This window comes from Anabrus simplex, chromosome 1, assembly GCF_040414725.1.
Source record: "Anabrus simplex isolate iqAnaSimp1 chromosome 1, ASM4041472v1, whole genome shotgun sequence".
NCBI classification, from domain to species: domain Eukaryota; kingdom Metazoa; phylum Arthropoda; class Insecta; order Orthoptera; family Tettigoniidae; genus Anabrus; species Anabrus simplex.
In genome coordinates this window covers 879001485-879027275 of record NC_090265.1, presented here as the reverse complement: position 1 = coordinate 879027275, position 25791 = coordinate 879001485, and positions in this window count along the sequence as shown.

The window sequence follows — 25791 nt, the reverse complement described above, 5'->3', positions numbered from 1 at the left end:
TAGCATCAAGTTGAGTTTTCCCAAACATTATGATGATAACAATAATATACCGGCTCCGTGACTGAATGGTCAGCGTACTGCCCTTCGGTTCAGATGGTTCCAGGCTCGATTCGCGGGTGGGTGGGGTATTTTAATAGCTCGGGCTTGGGGACTGGGAGCTTATGTTTGTCCCAATACTCTCCTCGTCATATTCAGACAACATAACCCACTACTAACCACCACAGAAAGATCGGCGTCAGGAATGGCATCCGGCCGTTAAACAGGGCCAAATCCACATATGTGTGATGCAGTTCGCACCCACAACCCCACAGTTGTGGAAAGAGCGGTAAAAAATACGGTGATAATAACAGTAATAACAATGTATTAGCAAAATCGATAGTAGCGTATAGAATGTTCAAAATAAGCGAATATCTACCAATACTAACAAAACCGAGGCACAGAATTAGTCGCACAGCACGGGGATCGAACCGTGGGTGTTCGGTAAACGAGTCCTGAATACAAGTACTCCGAGACCAGGATAACTGCTTGTTTTCACCGAGAAACAAGTAGTATTTTCTCAAACTATACTGTGTAATGATACCAATATTTAATTGCTCATTGCGGGGATCAAACCGTAGCCGTCATTAACAGAGCACTATACACACTACCCCGAGACCATGGCAGTTGCTTGTTTTCACCACTGAAGATTAGTAGATTTCGTTATCATTTACATTAATACCGTACCACGAGCACAATGGTGCAGTATGTTATGTTAACATAATATGGAGCTAGGTACTGTAATACAATTTTGTCTACCCTTACGTTAACTAATATTATTTTCTATCTTCTGCGTGTGTTAAGATTATATACATACCGATGTCAAACATAAAAAAGTGCATTCCAGTGTATAATGTTATGATACTGCGTTGTATATTCTGATACGTGAAATCATGTAACCTGGAATACGGTCATGTATTTTTTTAAATTTAAATGTATGCTAACTTTACAGTCATCACATACATTATTCAAGACAATGACTAGGCCCTACACTATTTTATGCCACATGTATTATAATATAAATGTTATTATAAGCGTAGCTACCAACACAGAATTTCTAACATCTTAAATAATTGTAACTTGTATACCACTTAGGCCTATAAATCTAAATTTTGAAGTCTTACGTCAGGTAGCCAGACTCTGAATATAACAAAATAATACGAATAGGCCTCCAAGCACACAGTATAAGCAAAACACTGAAACTAGTCTGTTCTTTATTGAAACAATAATAATGTCACTCCCTTTCATCAATCAGCTGATTGAGTACTTGGGTAAAACATGGCGCTGGACTGGACTTGGCCACACTGTGCATATAGAGTCACTGTATAGTATCATTGCTATTAGCGCTATGGTGGGAGAATATTGTACTGTTAAGACGATTGCATGAAGTTAGTACGAGCTTTGGCTTCAAGTTTTGTTGTTGCTAACTTACAGAGTTACCATCTCTTTGTAAAGTGTAATATTAAAATTGATATACTCCAATGTCTGCTAGGTGATGACCCGAAGACGCAGCCGATTCTGCAGAGACTCGTCGGAGAGAAATAGAGCCCAGGGACTTTTAACGGCAACAACTAGATCGCAAAGCCCGACGGCAGTTCCGCCACGCCTACCTTGAAACCATGATTCTCATTCGTTTTGGAACGTTTGCTGCCAGGCTACTGTAGATTAGAAGTTGTCTGTTGTTCTTCCTGACTTCTTGAACAAATATTTCCTCTCCACCCGAGGTTGCTTAGATCAACATATCTTCTTATTCCGTCTTTCCCACACCTTGTGGAGTCACGGGTGCGAACTGTATCGCACATGTGGGTTTGGAGCTTTTTACGGCCAGATGCCCTTACTGACACCAACCCTACGTGGAGGGATGTAGGCTAATCACTATTGCGTGTTCCTATGGTGGTTGGCGGTGTGGTGTGTTGTTTGAATATGAAGAGACCGGGTGAGTTGGCCGTGGAGTTAGGGGCGCGCAGCTCTGAGCTTTCATCCGGGAGATAGTGGGTTCGAACCTTGCTGTCGGAAGCCCTGAAGATGATTTTCTGTGATTTCCCATTATCACACCAGGCAAATGCTGGGACTGTACCTTAATTAAGGCCATGGCCGCTTCCTCCCACTCTTAGGCCTTTCCTATCCCATGGTCGCCATAAGACCTATCTGTGTCGGTGCGACGTAAAGCAAAATTGTAAAGAACACATATATTAAGAGGAGAGTGTTGGGACAAACACAAATAACCAGTCCCAGAATCAGAAGAATTAATCAGACGCGATTAAGATCCCGAAAGCAAGGTCCGTTCCGTTGTCGATACAATTGCCACGACATTCCACCACAAAGTCTCTAGCTGTGTGTATCTGGAGTGTGAATCTGTCTCACAACCTGTTCAACAAAGGTCGCGGCCATTAGGTAATACACCGGCAGTCTCCAGGAGCTGAAGTAAGAAAGTCCATCACAAGTGGTCTACGAAATGGGAAATATCTCAACTTCACGAAGGTAGAATGCTCTCAATCAATCAATCAATCAATCAATCAATCAATAAATCAATCAATCAATCAATCAATCACTACTGACCTGCATTTAGGGCAGTCGCCCAAGTGGCAGATTCCCTATCTGTTGTTTACCTAGCCTTTTCTTAAATGACCGCAAAGAAATTGGAAAATTATTGAACATTTCCCGTGGTAAGTTATTCCAATCCCTAACTCCCCTTCCTATAAAATAATATTTGCCCAAATTTGTCCTCTTAAATTCCAACTTTATCTTAATGAAACGGAAATGCCCTACGAGCATTCACGTTTCATTCATTTATTAAGAGGAACTCGCTAACACCCGGCCGTAAGCATTTAAAACTTGCACCGAGCGCACAGGCATGGTGGGAACTGCAAGCAAGCTCGCGCTGTTCTAGAACACCGGCCAAGGTCAAGCGACGTCACGCAGAAGGTTCTTTCGTGTTCCATAGCATTGCAGCATGAACGAAATGTGATATCAATATTTCAATAACGTCACCTTGCAGGCAGGAATAATGAACGCTGCTAGCCGAAATTTCATGTCAATCGGTGTAAAGATGGCCAAGATATAAAATTTTCTTGGGGCCCACAGGTGTGGCCACGCCCACCGACCTTCGGCAATATAAGCGAATCGCCAGCCTGGGGTAAATCAGAGACTGTGCAGAGTGTGCAGTGTGCAGCTGTAGTGTGCCGTAGGCAGAGAGAGTGAGAGGAGTCGGCAGTAAGCCGTGAGCTCAGTGTGTGTGTGCAAGTAAGCATATAATTCGTCACTCGGTCCGGCTGTGTACTTGAGTTCGGAAACGTTAGTGTTGGAAGCCTTCTCCGTGGGCTTGAACTTTGTGCATGAACAAAAACGTAATTTCGTTTTTATCAGTCTGTACGACTGGGCGATTATATTTCGTTTGTGGACTATGAATGTTTCTAGCATAAACTGTGCCAACCTTGATTTCATTTAAAGAATGTGTGAAAACAGCGATAATGTTTCTAGCATAAACTGTGCCAACCTTGATTTCATTAAAAGACTGTGTGAAAACAGCGATAATGTTTCTAGCATAAACTGTGCCAACCTTGATTTCATTTAAAGACTGTGTGAAAACAGCGATAACGTTTCAAACATAAACTGTGCCAGCCTTCATTTCATTTAAAGACTGTGTCTATCCATTGAACTGTGTTCGTAATAAAACTGTGCCGACCTTCATTTAATTTAAAGACTGTGTCTATCCTTTTTTCGGAACTGTGTTCGTAATAAAACTGTGCCAGCCTTCATTTCATTTAAAGACTGTGTCTATTCATTTTTCGGAACTGTGTTCGTAATAAAACTGTGCCGACATTCCCTCTTAAAGACAGTATTAACTTGTGGAATACGGTATCGTCATTTCTTTCCGAGGGACCAAGCCAATTCCCATCATAACCTGTTCAGAATCACGTATGATCTTAAGTGTCAGTGATAATCTTCTGAAAATTACGACGTAACAGAACTTGGACTGTCGTTTATTTCAACAAGTGTGTGAATATTGTGCTCATGGTGTACAGTGCAGAGACTGTACCCGGTGAATTTAATTTTCTTTGTGAAGTGCTTAATCACTGCACCTCGGAAGGTCCTAGATTGTTTTCGTTTGTTTATTATTCCAAATACGATAATTCCTTCCATCTTATTCTCATGGAACTATGACTCTGACTTTATCCTTGTTGCTAAAGCGCGTTCAACATCATTGACTGTGGGAACTATTTCGGTGTGCTTCGCCTTAGAAAGGTGTCACACCAGAGTCCCATGACGTCCGATGCGGAAGCTCCACATTTCCCCGTTCCTGCCTCAGGTTCGAGTCGCCATCAACACTAATACAGAGAAAACACCAACGATGGAAGACAACGCCGACGCCGACCGCAAGACGACGCAGACGCCGCAGGACGACGTCCCCTCCACGCCTTCAAGGACAACCCCACGATTCAGCTATAAAAGGTGACATAATTCTTTGCATATCTATTGAATAAACTGAAGGATCCACTTTAATCATTAAAAAAAATTTTCACTACCCTTCTCTCTCACTCTCTTAGCATGGGCCGTACACGCCTTGTCGTTTCTCATGCTCTCCGAAGAACTGAAGTACGGGCGTTCCTGTTTCAATATTGTGATATTTCCTACTTTTAAAGACACCACTCAAACTTATTCGTCTACTGATGTCCTCCCACGCCATCTCTCCACTGACAGCTCGGAACATACCCCTTAATCGAGCAGCTCGTCTCCTTTCTCCCAATTCTTCCCAGCCCAAACTTTGCAACATTTTTGTAACGGTACTCTTTTGTCGGAAATCGCCCAGAACAAATCGAGTTGCTTTTCTTTGGATTTTTTCCAGTTCTTGAATCAAGTAATCCTGGTGAGGGTCCCATATACTGGAACCATACTCTAGTTGGGGTCTTACCAGAGAATTATATGCCCTCTTCTTTACATCCTTACTACAACCCGTAAATACCCTCATAACCATGTGCAGAGATCTGTACCCTTTATTAACAACCATATTTATGTGATTACCCCAATGAAGGTATTTTCTTATATTAACACCCAGGTACTTACAATGATCCCAAAAAGGAATCAACGCAGTAATTAAAATTGAGAGGGCTTTTCCTATTTGTGAAACTCACAATCTGACTTTTAACTCCGTTTATCATCATACCATTGCCCACCGTCCATCTCACAACATTATCGAGGTCACCCTGCAGCCGCTCACAATCTTGTAACTTATTTATTACTCTGTACAGAATAACATCATATGCAAACAGCTTTATCTCTGATTCCAGTTCTTTACACATATCATTGATATGTATAAGAAAACATAAAGGTCCAATAACACTGCCTTGAGGAATTCTCCTCTTAATTATTACGGGGTCAGATAAAGCTTCGCCTACTCTAATTCTCTGAGTTCTATTTTCTAGAACTATAGCCACCCATTCAGTCACTCTTTTTTTTCAGTAGTCTTCCATGATCTACCCTATCAAATGTCTCAGATAGGTCAATCGCAATACAGTCCATTTGGCCTCCTGAATCCAGGATATCTGCTATACCTTGCTGAAATCCTACAAGCTGAGCTTCAGTGGAATAACCTTTCCTAAACCCAAACTGCCTTCTGTCAAACCAGTTTTTAATTTCGCAAAAATGCCTAATATCATCAGAAAGAATGCTTTCCCAAAGCTTACATGCAATGCATGTCAAACTGACTGGCCTGTAATTTTTAGCTTTATGTCTATCACCCTTTCCTCTATTCATAGAGGCTACTTTAGCAACTCTCCACTCATTTGGTATACTCCTTCAACCAAACAATAATCAAATAAATATTTCAGATATGGTACTATATCCCAACCCATTGCCTTTAGTATATCCCCAGAGATCTTATCAATTCCAGCTGCTTTTCTAGTTTTCAGCTTTTGTATCTTACTGTAAATGTCATTGTTATCATAGGTAAATTTTAATACTTCTTTTAATACTACTCGTACAACCCAAGATCCCTCCTAAGCCATGGTATTATCAGTTTCATCGGTCACGAGGTCTAACGGTTTCAGTAATCCGAATGAGGCTAAATCATGGACCATTCCCTTCACATCTACATCGCATAGGAGTTTTGAATTCACTTTGACTTTCTGCTCATTGCATTGTTGCCAGTGTTTGTTTGTTCTCTCCCTCTCCTCCCGAAAAAGAAATTCTGTGTGATTTTATGTACTTGATGATTGTGAACGATTTGGTTTGTATTTCTCTTATACAGTAAGTACTTTGCGCTGACAATTCATATTTTTGTATGTGTGTTGTGAGTGTTCATTGTACACGGAGGATGGCCAAATGTTACAACAAAGGTCAATAAAAGAATATAAAATAAAAAGTGAGGAAGCTACGAAAGAACTTATTTATCATCTCTTCTCACTTATGTTACTCTTTGCCAAGTATACCCCATTCCAGAGCTTCAACATGTCGTATACAGAGTGTTGTGTTGCCAAACACGGTACGTGAATGGACCTTCCAGTTCACAAGTGCCGTTATCTCAAGTTGTTCCTTGTAATTTGATTATACACCCCACTGCTGAAGGTTATAAATTCGATCCCGAACAGTTAGTTGATTTTTGAAAGATGGTATTAATGTTGGTATGGACGCAGCCCAAAAACTGATTGATCATTCTTTAAACCGCATGCTCGTACATGAAGCACGTTGGCAGCTACTTTGGTTGGAAAGGTCTCATTACTGTTAACGCCAGCCCTAAGGTGTAGGTGATGGAGATGGTGTTGGTAGTGATTATTGTTTTAAGAGGAAGTTCAATTGGGCAACTATCCTCTCTTAACACTAATCAAAGGGGGAAGGAAGAGTTCCGGTAATTTGAGAAATGAAGGTATAGTAAGAGGGGTTATGGAAATGAAAGACTCTGTAGGCTTTGCTAGCCTAATACCGTCGAGGTTTACAAAATTTGGCCAAGAGAGGTCCAATAGGAAAGATGAAAACGAGGAGCCTGGCACAGTTAAGTGGGAAAAATGCCAGACTCATCTAGGAGAACCATGAACACCAAATCACCCTCCCAAGATGAGAGCCCCTGGTCCCCCTTTTAGTTGTCTGTTACAGCAAGCAGGGAATACCGTAAATGTATTCTAGCACCACCACCCACAGAGGGACAGTCCCAAGGCTACAAATGCAATGTAAATACGTTTGTTGTGTTTTGAACAATTCGGCTGGGCCTCTCAGGGTGAATGCACCGGTGTATTGCGCGGCGCAAGGTGCAAAAGAGCACTTCGCTAGGTTGACCACAGTGCAGCTCCCCCACCATTCTTCGTTTCTAAGCAATAGCGCTGTCTCTCTCTTTCCCTACGTCTGTCTCGCTCCACCTGTCTTCCCCTTCCTCACTTGCTCCACAGCGCTCCGCCATCCGAGCCTATTTGAACCGAGCTTAGCCGAGTCGCCCTGAGAGAAAACGCTGGTACAAGCCGAGCCGAGTCAGGATGATGCAAGGTGCACAGAACCTCTACGCCTCGGTGTGCACGCGTGAAATTTTGGGCGTTTGAGGGGCCCTGCAATGCGGTAATCTAAGGTTTATCAGTTTAATTTCAACGTGGTAAAATCTTTTTTTTTTCTCTACTTGCTTTACGTCGCACCGACACAGGGAGGTCTTATGGCGACGATGGGAGAGGAAATGCCTAGGAATGGAAAGAAAGCGGCCGTGGCCTTAATTAAGGTACAGCCCCAGCATTTACCTGGTGTGAAAATGGGAAACCACGGAAAACTGTCTTCAGGGCTGCCGACAGTGGGGTTCGTACCCACTATCTCCCGGATGCGAGCTCACAGCTGCGCGGCCAGTACAATCTATTAAACTCTATTAAACTTGATTATACAATTACGTCATACTTACCGATGTGGAATAAGATTCTGAACATAAACCTTATCTGACAGAAGAGCGTAGTCCCGCTCGCGCGATATTCGTTGCAGACACTGGGTTACATTGGGACAAAACACGGCATGGTTCCTCAGATATGTCTCAATCGGGTCTTCCTTATTATTTAGATAGTCCGGTAGTCCTGCGGTATATCCATAAAATAGATCCGACCCCACAAGCTGATCTAGAGTTCTAATCTGAAATAAAGAGAACACGAATATTTATACACAGAATGTTCGTCCTATACATTCTAAGTACTATTTTGTTGTAGGCTAATGGTTAGTATTCCTTTTTACTGGACAAGCAGACCAAGGTGAAATTTTGTATTCTTTCAAGAGTATCTGTCATGAGCATTTTATCTTATATAAATTATCCCAGAAGCAAACGGCAAGTCGTCACTTTCCCAGTGGTAAAGTGAACCGTATCACCGGTTCACGGTCCAGTAATCATCATGTTTATTAATGACATAATGATTCTTCATCATATTAGTAATGGTATGGTAATTTTTCATCATTTATTTAACCTGCATATTTTAAATACAGCGCCAACTGGAGCACGAACTCCGTGTTTTAGGAGGTGTCATCCCCCAGATCCAGTACAGGACCGTGGGAGTGTTCATGTAGATCCCAGCCGCAAAAGAACATTTAGTTCAAATTTATCTGAAGCCAGCCAGCGAGAGAGAAAGGGCTGTTGTGGGAGTGCGACAGAAAACTTTGAATCTGTCACGTGGAGCTGAGTGTGCTAACTCCACGCAGACAAATACGAGCACTCCAGGTTGGGCAGATCGCCACTTGTTATAGATATTTTTACGTAAGCGCCAATCATATGAGACCTCGGACCACATTAGATGTCTGCTTAATTTATGGAAAGGTTATCATATCATTAGGGCAAGGTCCAGGCAGATTTGACATTTATGTGTTCAAATTCAAATGACCGTTGAGAACAACTGCCACCTCACAAAGAGCGACTGGAGATAGTAACAGACAATGCCTACCCCTATAAAGCGAAGGTGGCCGGTGACTCACTCTCATTCATTCGTAATATTTTCTTGAGTGCCGGTGTCCGTCCGTGATTGACATTGCGCCATGCAACGTTTGATTTCAACTGTAAGACTGCATACCTTTGTCTAACTGGTATAATTATGTAAACTTCAAATTGATACAGAATGTAACTAGCTCATACGAATTTCAATGTGGTTATAAACATTATATTCAGACTGTGTATTCGAATAATATAAAGATAGTCGAGTCTGTAACTGGTTTTTCAGCCGTAATAGATGCTGCTTTTAACGAACTAAATTAAGAGTAGTAAGATTTGTCCATTGGTCTCGCCTAAGTCACAATACCGCGCGTGATCATTACAAGACAAAGAACAAGAAGAGTGTTCTGTATGCAGCAACCAGTTCCAGAAAACATTAGCTCAAGCCAGAAGCAGATGACTACGCAGATGGCAGTCCAGTGGATCGAATACCGGTGCCAGGATCAATGTCCAAGCCAATATGATGGCTTAAGCCAACCACGAGTTCCAGCCAGGGCTGGAGGCGATTACGGATGACAATCAGATGCGTTAATCTATATTTTAAGCATGATATACAATAGAGACATGCGATGCCCTGTTCTTTTCTTTTAATTAATCTTGTATATAATTTCATTAGTTATATGCCTTAAGTAAAGTGATGTTTTCATTTTATTTAAAGTAATTCAACTTGGGGCTGACGACACGTTTGTGTTTTATATTTAGATTTGATTAGAAGGTTTGTTGGAATATTGCATGGCGCAATGTCAATCACGGACGGACAACGGCACTCAAGAAAATATTACGAATGAATGAGAGTGAGTCGCCGGCCACCTTCGCTTTATAGAGGTAGGCATTGTCTGTTACTATCTCCAGTCGCTCTTTGTGAGGTGGCAGTTGTTCTTCAACGGTCATGTTAGATTTATCTTCGTTTGGGGAGCACCTTTTGTTTGGTGCAAGTTATGATGTCATTGTCTTTATTTAATCACGAGTTAAAGTCGCCTCTAGCGTTTGTGCGGGAATTTTGGACAGGTTATCTGTAGTTAAGGTTAGGTTGTACACGAAGCATGCTATTTTCAGCTTGAAGCCATACCTGCAATTATATTTAAAAAATTCATCGTGGTGAGCAAGGTTCTTTCAAATTAATAAACCAACGGACCGAACCGTAGTCGTGATGGGATGAGAATTTAGACGGGACAGAGTATGAGGCCGAATTGCGCCTATAAATTCGAGTATGATCGCTGATGTAGATGTGATTTAGTCGCGAGACGACTGTATTGCGGTACAGGGAATAAACCGAGATATGGACCTGCGTTACTCTAGATATGAAAAGCTATTAGTGCCGATGTATGGATGTGTGTGATATACGGCTTGTTATTTCGCTCTTGGATGGCGATATTATTGACGCAGACGTTGAATTGCAAGGAATGGTAATTTGCCTTTTGTTTTCCTGCCTGTTGTGCGGTTGAAACGTATTTGTGCAAATTTGGGCACATTTTTTGTATCAAGTACAGGTATTCGAAGTGTCGGCGACCCGAAGGATCCCAGAGATGCGTACGGAATTTCTCGTTATTATAGTAGGCTAGATTCGGTCGGCCTGTCTGCAGTGAAAGTTTTTTTTTAATGTCCGTTGCTCATTCATTGCATTCTCCGCTCAGCTGTGACCTTCGCCATTGACGTCCCAGGACTCACCCACTTTTGGGGCGGACACAAGTGATGATATTTTGTGAGTGCAGACAGGACATGATGGTGTGATATCAAGGGTATTTACATGTTTTTGTTTTACAGGAGGTGTTCTCAGTGTGTTATATTTGTTGGTGTATATTATTTTCTTGTTTATTTGGTTGTCTCATTTTTGCATGTGTGTATACGACGTCGTTTAGGTGTGTCACAGCACGCGCTGTATTATGGTCGCAGGCGGACCCGATATAGTAGAATCAGTGCATTTTGGGGGATAATGTGTCAGTTCCAAGACTGTATGTGCTTTTGAGTATCAAATACAAATATTGACCCTCTTGGTTGACAGATTGTGTATCTGAAGGTGTTTTGAGAATGGGCTTAAGATGATGTTTTTCTTAAGAGATTGATCCCTTTCTCGTGGTTATCCCAATGAATTTGATAGAAGTTTCAGGTTGTAAAATTTGCTGTTGGGTGTGTTGCCTTTACTTAAACTAAATCCGTTTATGATATACCGGTAGTGTGTGTTTCAATGTGGTGGCGTTTTTATCTATGCAAATAAATAGTAGGTCCCTCTCAGAATAAAGATGGCATCCTCGTTAGTGGTCATTGTTTGAAAATTATTTATCGATTATTATTATTATTATTATGTTATTTGCTTTACGTCCCACTAACTACTTTGACAGTCTTCGGAGACGCCGAGGTGCAGGAACTTAGTCCCGCAGGAGTTCTTTTACGTGCCAGTAAATCTACCGACACGGGGCTGTCGTATTTGAGCACCTTCAAATACCACCGGACTGAACAAGGATCGAACCTGCCAAGTTCGGATTAGAAGCCCAGCGCCTTAACCGTCTGAGTCACTCAGCCCGGCATTATTATTGTTAAAACATGCATGTTACATTTGGAGGATAAAACGGAAGAGAGTCCCTTGAATAGAAGAACTTTAATATGAAGATAAAGTTGGAATTCAAGAGGACAAATTGGGGCAAATATTCGTTTATAGGAACAGGAGTTACGGATTGGAGTAAATTACCAAGGACGATGTTCAATAAATTTCCAATTTCTTTGCAATCATTTAAGAAAAGACTAGGAAAACAACAGATAGGGAATCTGCCACCTGGGCGACTGCTCTAAATGCAGATCAGTAGTGACTGATTGATCTTTTATGTATGTGCTACCGACCAGTTCGGGATTCACTTGTTATATATGGGCGAGCGCGAGTCTTTTTATTGTGTATCAATGCAATGTATAGATAACTCATGGCGGTATGCCACTCATAGATAGCTCATCTGATTAAGTCCGCGAGAACACGTATTCACCTTCGTTACTCGCCACTTACGACTTCGTTTTGACAGGGTTCGTGACCCTCATGACGACTCACTCCTGTGAAGTCGAGATTTGTATTTTGCTTTGTAAATTTTTAAAGTTATAGGTTTGTTTTTTGTGTTTACTGATGCGTTTTATTCAGTCAATTTTGTTTCAACCCTTATTTCAGTGACTTTTCATTTACTGAAATATGTAGTCTTGCACCTGTCCTATTTTGTTTCAAGTTATTTTTAGATACATTTTCAACCCGCTTTTATATTGGACGATGCACGCAGCTTCTCCGCTGAGCTAGGCCAAAGGGACGAGGACAGGGTAAGGTACAAAAGGTGAGCGAGTACAACGTGGTAGGATCAACTTTATATTGCCGCTTAGTTCTCAGCCAATACACTGTATTTCGTTTAATATAGACAAAATTCCAAAGACGTATAAATATAAGTAATATTCAAAGAGCTTGGATTAAAACGAGAGAATCCTGAGATTTGGCAATAGGCGTTCTTAAAACGACGGTTGCAAGTACAGGACCCTGATAATTTGATGTGTTATCTGCCACGGAGCACGTAAATTAACGGCAAGAGAGTAGATACCCGCCGGCTGGATACAGTGGATCAATGGTAGATTGTGGGTGGAGCGGTAGAACAACATCCACGATATCCCCTCCCTGCCGTAAGAGGCGACTAAAATGGGGACCAGGGCCTCTCAACTTGGGAGTGTGGGTTGGTTACCGGTGGTTGGGAACAGTTTCCATTTGTTTTTTTCCGACCCCGACGATATTAGGATTTCAGGCCTGTGGAATCTCATTTTCACGCCCTTCGTGGCCCTTCCTTTCTTTTGCCGATACCTTCATTTTTCGAAATATCGGACCTCCCACATGTTTTCCCTGTGATTAATATCAATAGAGGATGGTTGCCCAGTTGTGTTTCCTCTTTAAACAGTAATCAGCGCCGCCGCCGCCACCACCACCACCATCACCACTGTTAGCCTCCAGATCACAAGATTGCGGGTTCAGATGAGGATTTTTGAAGGGCAGAAACATGCATTTGTCGTATGATGTCGGCACGTAAAAATTCTCTAGTGACATGTTTGGTGTTTACCCAACAAATCAAACTCACTCAAAGAGTGCCCAACAGAAATCCTTTCCTCTGCCGTCTAATAAAGTAAAACGTCGAAATTGATACGCTGACAACCTATGTGACGTCAAATCAAAAATAATACGATAACTGAGGTCATATTATTATTATTATTATTATTATTATTATTATTTACAATTGGCTTTACGTCGCACCGACACAAATCGATCTTACGGCGACGATGGGACATGAAAGGGATAGGAGTGGGAAGGAAGCGGCCTTGACCATAATTAAGGTACAGGCCCAACATTTTCCTGGTGTGAAAATGGGAAACCACGGAAAACATCCTCAGGGCTGTCGACAGTTCGAATCCACTATCTTCCTAATGCAAGCTTACAGCTGCGCGCCTCTAACCGCACGGCCAACTTTCTCGGTCGAAAATTAGTTTGACTATATAGCACCAGTGGTTGACAGGGTTTTAAACAAAGAAATGGGATCCCTTACGTCTGTGTATGGTGATAGTGCGAACCAAGATGCAGCAAATTCTTGGGGAGAGGATGTTCAAATGGTTGAATAAACGCCGGCTGGAGACATTTGCAACGTTGACGAAACGGGTTTGGTCTTCAAATGTTCTCCAAAGAATAGCCTGCATGGAAATACTTTGCAGTGGGGGAAAGAACAATCAGGGAAGGGTCACGTTAGTGGAAGGGTCTAACATGAATGGGAGTGAAACGCTCCACCTCTGCTCATGATAGGAAAACCTGCGAATCCAGATGTTAAAAGAAATAGAATCAAAACCAGTAGCGTATAAAACAAGAAACGAACTTGGATGACAGCAGACATTCTTGAAGATTGGCTGTTACAACTAGACAAAACACACCGCAAGAAAACACCTCTTTATTGATAACTGCACTGCTTATAACTCTATCCCTCTAATGGACAATGCAAAGGCAGCCTCTTCCCATATCCTTACTGTCCAAATCCTTTACCCACCTCCTTAATCCTTCACTTATCCAAAACCTGTTCGAATCTCCTGGCCAGAGAGAGGGCGTTGCTCTCTAGGTGACCTGCCCTTCCTCCTCAGGGAGGAGAATGAAACATTTAGGTAGATAGACGCAAAGGTTATCTCTTTCTTCCCAAACATGACTTCAGTTGTGCAGCCAATTGATAAGGGTATCATAAAAAAATATCAATCATTTTATAGATATCTTGTCGTACAACACATTTCGTCAGGCTTTTTCGTGGACAAAAGCTATAATTCAAAGACAAGTGTCCTTGATGCAGCATGAATGTGCCACTCCGCGTGGTCTCAAGTAATCGACAAGACGATAGCGAATTGTTTCCGAAAGACAGAGAGGTTATAAAGAAAAATGAGCAAGCTGAGCCCTTAGGTAAAGAAGATTCCAACCACTGAACTGCAAGACGGCATGGGCGTTACACTAAATGAATACGTCACCTTGTACGAAATCGTGAAAGTTTGTGTAAGAAGATTTCAGATCAGGACATTTTAGCAGATTTTCTTTTGTTTGCTTTACATCGCACCGACACAGTTAGGTCTTATGGCGACGATGGGACAGGAAAGGGCTAGGAGTGGGAAGGACGCGTTCGTGGCCTTAATTAAGGTACAGCCCCGCATTTGCCTGGTGTGAACATGGGAAACCACGGAAAACCATCTTCAGGGCCGACAGTGGGGCTCGAACCCACTATCTCCCGAAAACGGGATACTGGTCGCACTTAAGCGACTGCAGCTATCGAACTCGGTAGCATTAGTTTTGAACAAGTTATACTTTGAGGAACAAGCCAACGTAAGCGGAGTTTCTGTATATTTCCCTGAGTGCTATTCTTCTCAATGTTAAGAAAACCAAAAAATGTTCAAATCTACAGTCTTTCGTTAATATTCTGAAACCCTAATTACGAATGGATTTTGATAAAATATCAATTTTAGGTGAAACTTGTATAATTCGAAATTTTGGATATTTCAAATCTTTTCACGACCCCTGCGGCTTCGAATAATATTATCCAAGTTCCACTGTATTATTATTGTTATTATTATTATTATTATTATTATTATTATTAGTTTGTATTATTTATTGAGTACTAAGAAAGACAGATTATATCGTTCATTAATCACACTTACTGCAGACACTGAAATAAAATATCGAATATGAAATAAGGATTTCTGTTGCCGAGCTCAAGCAAGTCATCAAGTATCTTTTCACGATGTAGGCCGACTGCTTCTATGGGAGACGAACACCAGCATTTGGAGTGTGGTGTCAGCTTAAGATAAAACTCGTAATTGAAGTTAATTATTTAAGATTTAGATTTAGGCTAAATTTTACCGAGTGGTGTGGCCTCGTTCTGGATTCGGTAGACGCATGGGTTCGAACGCCACAGTTGGCTGTCCTGAGAATGGTTTTCTGTGGTTTCCTATTGTCACTTTCAGGCAAATGCCAGGAAAGTTCAAATTCGTAGGTCACAACCGATTCTTTCCACCTCCGACCGTATAAACTTGCCAGATAAATTGATCTAACCTATCACGAAACGGAACTAAGGGTATAGATAAATAAATAAAAAACATTTAGGCTATAAACTGAGTGGCCAAAAGTCACGGGAAGGTGTGTCCCATTAGAAAATGTGCCGTGTATGACCCCTGCATTTGGAGTGTGGTGTCAGCTTAAGATAAAACTCGTATTTGAAATTAATTACTTAAGATTTATGTTTAGGCAAGAACCTCCGTGGTTCACGTTGCAGCGCGCCAGCCTCTGACCGCTGGGTTCCGTGGTTTAAATCCCGGTCACTCCATGTGAGATTTGTGCTGGACAAAGCGGAGGCGGGACAGATGTTTCTCCGGGTACTCCGGTTTTCCCCTGTCATATTTCATTCCTGCAACACTCTCCAATATCATTTCATTTCATCTGACATTCATTAATCATTGCCCCAGACGAGTGCGACGGGCTTCGGCAGCCGGCACAATTCCTATCCTCGCCGCTAGATGGGGGCTTCATTCATTCCATTCCTGACCCGGTCGATTGACTGGAAACAGGCTGTGGATTTTCATATGTTTAGGCTATATTTTACCGAGTGGAGTAGTCGCGCGTGTTGACGTTGCAGCTAGCTGCGGCCTAGCTGAGCAGTCTCTTACAGACACCACTGTCGTGAAGATGGTAACCCGTCACAAGTTAACCGACTTTGAAGGTGGGAAGATCATCGGCGCATGGGTCGTAGCATTGCGGAGATACACGCAAATTTGGGTTTCCGAGATCAACAGTGTAAAAGGTGGATCTTCAATATCGCAGAGAGAATGTTACGCACGGGAAGACCACAGCTGTTTAACAAACGGACATGACGTTGCGTCCGCAGAATTCCGCAGAACCATACTGAGCTAGAGGTGAGTCGGTACTGCTGTACCGGTACGCGTCACCTATTCTCCGAATGGAGCAGTGACAACCTGCTCCAGGAGCCTCTTCTCTACCGGTCCACTGCTACTGTGACAGTCTTGCGCTGCGACTCGCAGTTGGCTGCTACCGGTCCACTGCTGTCTGCTACTGTGACGGTCTTGCGCTGCGACTCACAGCGTCCTGTACCGGTCCACTGCTGTGACAGTGTTGCTACTGCTATCCGTAAACGGTCCAGCGACACAGCCGTCGTCGTCCCGTACCGTTAGGGAGGATGTGACAAGAACAGGACGGAGACATACCGGTACGGTGTTCATTATTTAATGTGAACGAAAGAAATCCACAGTAATCTACTTCATCACTAAAACATTTCTACAAATAATAATAATAATAATAATAATAATAATAATAATAATAATAATAATAATAAATAAAATAATATATTGTGATTACTATTAATTGGCTCTTTTTCTTAACAAAGAAAAAATATAGTCAAACGCCACTTTTGATACTATATGTAATAATTTAATCTGGCGAATATCATCAATGAACATTTTAAATTCACAACACTGAATACTTTTTAAAACTTCAGATATTTCAAAATGATCATCGGCGATTTCTAAACATATTAAAGGTCATTCACATGTCAGAATCCTAGGGAAGAATTGCACACAAAATGTTCTCTTTTCCGAGTTGGGAAGTAACTGGGCAAAAGTAAGGATTACTTGTAACTATTACATTTAAAAAGGTACTTGTAATCGTTACTTTTTCCAAACAGTAATTCTACTTGTAATTTAGGCCTACTTCTTGAAATAAAATTGTGCCGGGCGGAGTAGCTTGGTCGGTACAGCGCTTGCCTTCTGAGCCGAACTCGGCAGGTTAGATTCTGACTTAGTCCGGTGGTATTTGAAGGTGCTCAAATATGTTAGCCTGGCACGTAAAAGAGCTCCTGTGGAAAAAAATCTGGCACCTCGACGTCTCCGAAAACCATAAAAAGTAGTTAGTGGGACTTAAATCAGTAGGTCTAACATTATCATTACATAAAATTGTAATCGTTGCTTTCTAGTAATTGATATACATCAGCACGACGATTCCCCTCGGCCGTTATTCTTGGCTTTCTAGACCGGGGCCGCTATCTCACCGTCATATAGCTCCTCAATTCTAATCACGTAGGCTGAGTGGACCTCGAATCAGCCCTCAGGTTCAGGTAAAAATCCTGACCTGGCCGGGAATCGAATCCGGGGCCTCCGGGTAAGAGGCAGGCACGCTAACCCTACATCACGGGGCCAGCAATAATAATAATAATAATAATAATAATAATAATAATAATAATAATAATATCATTCTGGTGGATTTTAATTTATCATTTGATAAATTATGTGAGTCAAGTAAATACTAGCACAGCGCTTCGCGTAATCGTGTGGGCGCGTGATGCCATGTATACATTTCCTAAGTAATAGCATTTGAGTGCATGACTCATTCACACGTGCGGAGCATGAATTCATATTTTTGGAAGGGTTATCGGAGACGCACACGCATCCTGTAAACCTGTCAGGGAATAGAGATTGGAAATTTTAATTTAATTTCCCTGTGATGTTATCGATGGACAACATTTGGATGTTCCCACCAGGATGGCATCAACTTAAAGAACCTTTAAATATTTTCTTCGAAATCTTACAGTAATGAATAATTCATTTGCTTACATAAATTGACAATGTATTGCATTACATCTTCCTGTTGTGATTTCATTTGCAAGTTGCTTTACGTCGCACCGACACAGATAGGTCTTACGGCGACGATGGGACAGGAAAGGGCTAGGAGTGGGAAGGAAGCGGCCGTGGTCTTAATTAATTAATTAATTAATTCATTAATTAATTTGCCTGGTGTGAAAATGGGAAACCACGGAAGACCATCTTCAGAGCTGCCGACAGTGGGGTTCGAACCCACTATCTCCCGAATACTGGATACTGGCCGCACTTAAGCAACTGCAGCTATCAAGCTCGGTGATTTAATTTGCGGTCGCTTGGTAGGTCATGACCCTTCGGCGCTGTTGCGCAATGGAGTTTGGTTTTATTCATAGATTTTACATTTTATTTGACAGGGTCCGAGTTGTAATTTTTTCAGGCGGGCCCGTATAACACAATGAGAGCAGCTCTGGCTCTGGCCCACAACCTTAGCCAGAATTGGTTGCAATCGTTACTGTGCTCTTGATGAGAGGAGACGGGTAGTGTCGTGTTTGATATCGTGTTTCTTTTGACGTCAGGTTATGTTTGGTATGTCAATATGTCAAAAGAAAAGGTTAAGTGTACAGTCAGATATTTCGTAAAAAGTGGTTAAAGAATTAAACTTTAAAAGACTAGTTGGTTAAGCATCCTAGTAATCCCAAACACGGACGGTGCACCTATTGGTAGTGCAATATAAATGCGAAAGTGTTAGACATTATTTCTTTCCGTACTTATCAAAACCAATGAAAACAGTAATGAAAGTGAAAGTAACTTTCGAAACAGATTTGAGAATTTCCGGATGTGCTTTGCACTTTGAACTGCCAGCATATATTTTGAAAGAGAGTAGTACCATGTGGCTTCATATGCAACCACAGGACGTCAGATCTGCAGATCTGTTTCAGAGCATATAGTGCGGTGAGTGTTGAGTTAATCCCCTCTATTAACACAGTTGATATATGCTCTTTTACTTCAGTTCGAAATTTAGCAGATTTTGAACTAAAAATTGGCAGAGAAAATATTTATGGGCTGGCAACAGTGTTCCTCAGCTCCATTTGTGCTTGTACCGGTTGTCACTGGACCGGTAGCGTGTCACCGCGGAGCCATGATCCTCAGCTCCATCTGTTGCTGGACCGGTTTGTCACTGGACCGGCAGCGTGTCACCGCGCTCTGCATGCTATCCCATGCTCCTCAGCTCCATCTGTGGTTGGACCGGTTTGTCACTGGACCGGCAACGTGTCACTGCTCCAGTCGTGTCACTGGAGCAGTTGGAGCAGTGACACATTTTCTCTGGACCGTCACACCTCTATACTGAGCGCTCGAGGGGCTACTGTGATCAGATCATCGCCCAGTTGAATGATGGGAGTCAGGAACCCATTTCTTCCAGGACTGTAAGGAGGAAACTGCACCGCATAGGATTCAACAGCCGACGACCAACTCATGTCCCATTGCTGATACCTTCGCATAGAGCTCAACGACTTGCATGGGCCCGCGAACATCAGCAATGGACCGTGGAACAGTGGCGGCGCATGGTATGGTCCGATGAATCCCGATTCCAATTGTATCGAGCTGATGGGCGCGTGAGAGTGTGGCGTATGCCCAATGAAGCAAGGGATCCTGCGTATGAACAAGGTTGTGTCCAGAGAGGAGGTGGCTCAGTTCTGGGTCTGGGCGGCGCTCTCATGGTCGCAATCAGGCCCCATTGTCCGGCTGCAAGGAGCACTGACAGATGCACGTTATGTAGGCATTCTTTCAGACCATCTGCATCCCTTTCTGGCCCTAGAGTACCCTGATTGGGATGCCATGTTTCAACAGGACAGAGCGCCATGTCACCACTCTGTGGTGGCACGCAGGTGGTTGGAGGAGCACTCCAGTGAAGTTACGACCATAGATTGGCCCTCCAGATCCCCCGATCTTAATCCACTCGAGCATTTATGGGATGCTGCCGATGCTGGTGTACGCTCCATGAACTCCGCACCAACTACACAAGACCAATTGCGGCTAGCAGTGCAAGATGCCTGGGTCCAGATCCCTCCAGGACGAATCCATCACCTTGTAGAGTCGATACCTCGCCGTGTTGCTGCCGTTTTGAGGGCTCGCGGAGGAGCAACTCGTAATTAACATCGCATTTAGTGTCTTCCCATGACTTCTGGCCACTCAGTGTCTTTTAATATTGTATTTCAATGTTCCTTCATTAGCTGACTGCAAGTGGCTCTTGCCCAGGGATTGACTGCCGAGAAGGCGGATTACGCATTAAGTATACTCTATTTACAACGGTCGTTAAAAAACTACAATTGAAATACTTTAAACGGGCGTCCTGTTCAACCATACTCCTTGAACATTCAATAATAATAATAATAATAATAATAATAATAATAATAATAATAATAATAATAATAATAATAATAATAATAATAATAATAATAATAATTGCAATTTTGGATTTTTTAAATGTTGTTTTATCTCTATTCTTTACAGACTGGAAAGAATGGGATAGATATATGCCCTGTTCAGTTTTATCGGGACGGCGGGACGGGTATTTAAAGAATGGAAAATCCCGTTAAAAACAGGACGACTAGTGACCCTGGCTTAGGACATTGTATTTTACTCATTCGAAAAATATTTTGATTAAAAGTAAAGATATGTCGTGTTTTAAATATTTAATGGCTGTAGCAAATATGTTGTGATATTTACTCAAGTTTGAGATGTTGATTTTAAAACTGCCTCTCACACTTATCTTGCCGGTAATGTCGAATTTTATTATAAGTTACTGAATTATGTGTCATAATTTGCTGTTAAAGACTTGTTCATTTTTTTCGTTCAGTATACACTTGTAAAACTGCGTTATCAAAAATTAACTTTATAGGAAACAAAATATATCCCACATTTAACTAATGAATATTTAAAAGACTTGCTGGAGAAAGCTTATGTTAATTATAGCTATATTTGACCTATTTAATCTCACCTAGGAATATGAATAATGATTAGGCTAATCTAATTAAAATATTAATATGAAATGTGTACATTGGTGTTAGTAACTCACAGATAAAATGTGATTTGTTTAATTTAAGTTAAACCAAATAACTTTCTCACTATTCATTTTGAGAATATTTTGTATTACATAAACCAAATTACTGCAATAACCTCATACGTTTAGTAGTTCCGAACAACAACTTCATTCAATATAACAAAGAAAGAAATTAACCCAATCAGTGCCAAACCCGTATATATACGTTTTGGTGCCGTGTGTACTTCACCGATCTCACAAATGAAAGCGATATGTCATGCTTTGAGATTCCGTGGAAATGCTCAAAGAAGTTCAGTACTGCAGATACACCTCTCCATTTCGCGTGTTTTGAAAGCGATCTGGTGTTATTTCAGCTTCGTTGGAGTGGAACATCTTTCCCGCTTACGTGTAGCCATCATGGCGTCTTGAAGTACACATTCATCTCTTGTTGACGAAGAAATTGAATGTTTCCTCATAAATAGTGATTGTGGAGAGCTATATTTTGATAATGAAGGTGAAGAATATCCAAGTGGCGACATTGTACTACAAGAAAGTGCGAGACAAAGTAGTAATGATGAGTCTCATGCGGAATTGTCATCCCTTCCTCAGATAAATTATTTTTCCCCAAATATAAAAGATTTTGGTATTACCTGTTCTTGGATAAAGAATTTTATATTATATTTCAGTAATAGTATCACCAAGTGGAGTAGCCGCGCGTATTAACATGTTACGGAATGGAGCCAAGCTCTGCACTCGGCAGGCGAGTCGGTTCGAATCTCATCGTCAGCTGTCTTGAGAATTTCTTTTCTTTTCTTTTCTTTTCTTTGTGGTTTCCCTTTCGTACTCCCAAGCAAATGCCGGGACAGTTCCTATTCATAAGTCACAGCCGATTCCCTCCACTTCTGTACCCAGTTTCATTCACCATCATCACCATCATTCATTTCATATTCATTATCTTCTCAACTGAAGTTTGCGTCGGGAAGGGCATCCGGTCGTAAAATATGATGTAAAATATACTCTCACTTCATCCCCGACATCGTATTGGGCTGCAGGGCTAAGGGGACGATATGGATTCCATTAATAGTATCAGTAAATATGTATTTGTCAAAGTGGTCCTTCCTTTAATAAAACTCGGCCCACAGGGCTCGGCTAGTCATCAAAACTCGGCAGTGAAAAGGTAAAGGAGGAATAGCTGATTGGAAAGAAATAGAGTTAGGGATGATTGTGAAAGTGAGGAGAAATTGAAGTAATACACCGGGAAATTGAATTAAGCAATGAAGAAACCTAAAGATAACATGGTGTCAGCCATAGAGGAGGTGACTAATACTCTCGAAATACTGAAATTTACCTAAGTTAAACAATATATTTACAAAAAGAAAAAAAGTACAAAAGTTGAAAGCTGGAAAATCACCTGGAATTGATTATATTTGTGGGGATATACTAAAGGATACGGGTTCGGATACAGTGGCCATATGTGAAGTACATATCTGCTTACTGTGTTTGCATGAAGGGGCTATACCCAATGTATGGGAGTAGCTATATTCACCCCAGTGTACAAAGGAAAGGGTGATAAACATACAGTGAATAATAACAGGCCAGAAATCTTTACATGAATTACATGTACGTTTTGGGAAAGCATTCTTTCTGATTGTTAGACACGTCTGCGAAATTACTAGCTCGTTTGATAGTTCGGGTTTAGGAAAGCTTATTCCTGTGAGGCTCTACTTGTAGGATTTCAGAAAGATATAGCAGATATTATAGATTCTGGAGGTCAACTGGACTGTGTCCCTATTGACCTATCCAAAGTCTTTGAGAAGGTAGATCATGGAATATTATTGAAGGAAATGAGGGCTATTGGCCTATACAAAAGAGTGACTGAATGGGTGGCTAAATCTCTGTAAAATGGAACTTCAAGAATTCGAGTAGATGAAGCATTATTTGATCCTGTAATGTTAAAGGGAGGGGAGTTCCGCAAGGCAATATTACTGTAACTCAAGTGTTTTAATAAAATATACATTTTATGAGTAATGAACTCGAGTCACAGAACTCGGGTGATATTGTAATGTATGGAGAAATAGCTAAGTTACAGGATTGTGAGCGACTGCAGAGGATCTCGACTAAGTTGTGAGACGGACAGCAGGTAAACGTGGTATAAAGTCAGGCTGTAAGTTTCAGCAAAAGTTGACGTCCTCTCATTTTTAATTACTGTGTTGATAGGCTGACGGTACCTTAAGAGCAATATGAGGTGTTAATATAGGAAATGTCTTCCTTGGGGTAATCACAAAAACGGGATTGCAAATAGACTAAGCGTTGCAGATGTCTTCATATGGTTATGAGGGTATTTAGTGGTTAAAGTAAGAATGTAAAAAAAATCCGCCTGTTGGCCATGATCGGTAAGGTATCGAATCAATATGGTCTGACACATGGTTAGCCCATTCGAGTCCCATTGGTCGAAAAAATATTTCACCATCAGAACGTTGGCCGACAGGGTAGGAGAGGTGGTGGTAAGTTATACAATTTCTCATCACAGTTTCTAAATCTCTCCGCAGTAATCGAATGGGGTGAGGACATATGACGCTGTTGTTGGTGATTCGTCCGTCGGATGGAGACGTTAAGCGTTGAGCAGACCCCTTGGTGTTATTCGACAAGAGTAGGCTATGTGCCGACACCGGGTTTCACTCTCCCCTTCCTACTATCATATATCACGTCATTCATTTCATCTCATTAACTCCCTTGATAAGGTCGTAAAAACTCGCTACGAAGATCCATATCACTTCATCCCTGACCCTTTAGAGAAACGGGACAGGGGTTGGACCTACATACAGTAAGAATGTAAAGAAGATGGCGAAGAGATCCGAAGGAAAGTAGCACGATTAGTTCTGGATGATTTTCGACAAAACAGCAGTGACTCGGCAACGTTGCAAACTTTAGTCTGGGAAGACTTGGTAGTAAGGAGACGAACAGCTTGACTAAGCGGAATGTTCCGAGCCGTCAGTGGAGAGATAGCTATGAATGACTTTAGTAGACGAATAAGCTTGAGTAGAAATTTTAAAAGTAGAAGGGATCATAATATGAAGATAAAGCTGGAATCCAAGAGGATAAATTGGGGCAAGAGGAATTAGGTATTGGAATGATTTACCAAGGGAGGTGTTTGATAAATGTCTTCTTTGAAATAATTTAAGAAATGACAAGGTAAACAACTGATACGGAATCTGACACCTGAGCGACATCCCAAAATGCAGGTCAGTGGTTGTTGATTGATTGATTGATTGATTGATTGATTGATTGATTGATTGATTGATTGATTGATTGATTGATTGATTGATTGATTGATTGATTGATTGATTGATTGATTGATTGATTGATTGATTGATTTAGCGCTTCGAATAGCAGACTTCGCCTAATATTGATCTAGTCTATGCTGAATAAGGCAGAAATTCTTCTGCATGTGTGTCGTTACCTTGAAACTCCGCACACAGAGTATCTCATATAAACTAAGACCGTCGAAGCGGCGTTTTTACTCTCCGATACGTAAGCTCCAGTATGGGAGGCGACCTGGCAAGCATCAGTCGCCAGTCTGAATCTCAGCTGTTAACATGGTGAGACTGTTATCATTGCAACATCGTATTTTCGTATGTAAAAGTTCTGGTTTCATCTTAATGGTCCTGTGAACAGTCCTAACTCGCGCTCTCGGTGTGTAGAAAATCTTAATGGTGTTTATGTGCCCTCGCTATGATAGGAAGATTGGTGTTTGGTGTGTTGATAGTGTAAGACCAATAATTGGGCCTATTTTTTCAAGACGACAGTAAATGCAGAGAGGTACCATGATGACATTTTGACGCCGTTCTTCCATCAATTAATGGAAGAAGTAAAATCGTGTGGGTGGTTTCAACGGGATTCAGCCCCTGCTCATACAGCAGAAGATTCCCTTCTTACAATCTCGGAAGTGTTTGCAGACAGAGTGATCAGTGCTGGTCTATTTCCTCCTCGTAAACTGAAAGAAAAATTGTATCAAATAAATCCTCACACATTTGAGGAACTGAAAGAAAACATTCTTTTTTGCTATTTGCTTTACGTCTCACTGACACAGATAGGTCTTATGGCGACGATGGGATAGGAAAGGCCTAGGAATGCGAAGGATGCGGCCGTGGCCTTAATTAAGGTATAGCCCCATCATTTGCCTGGTGTAAAAATGGGAAACCACGAAAAACCATCTTCAGGGCTGCCGATAGTGGCGTTCGAACCCACTATCTCCCGGATGCAAGCTCACAGCTGCCAGCACAGCCAACTCGCCCGGTAAAGAAAACATTACGAATGAAATCAGAAACATTACAGTGCCAGAACTCACTCGCGTCAGCCAGAATGTGGTTACCAGATACAATGCCTGTAGGAAGGATGACACTTCCAACATATTTTATTTGGTAAGATTTCATACGAGACTGTATACACACTTAGAGCAGGGCGGCCGCGCGTGGCATAAGTTCGGCTGAGGCAGCTGCCTTAGCGCAGAGTACAAACACCGTGCGTTCGGTCTTAGTTTATATGAGAGACCCTGTATACTTTGTTGCTTAAATATAACTCAGAGCGAGCGAGTTGGCCGTACGGTTAGAGGTGCGCAGCTGTGATCTTGCATTCGGGAGATAGTGGTTTCGAA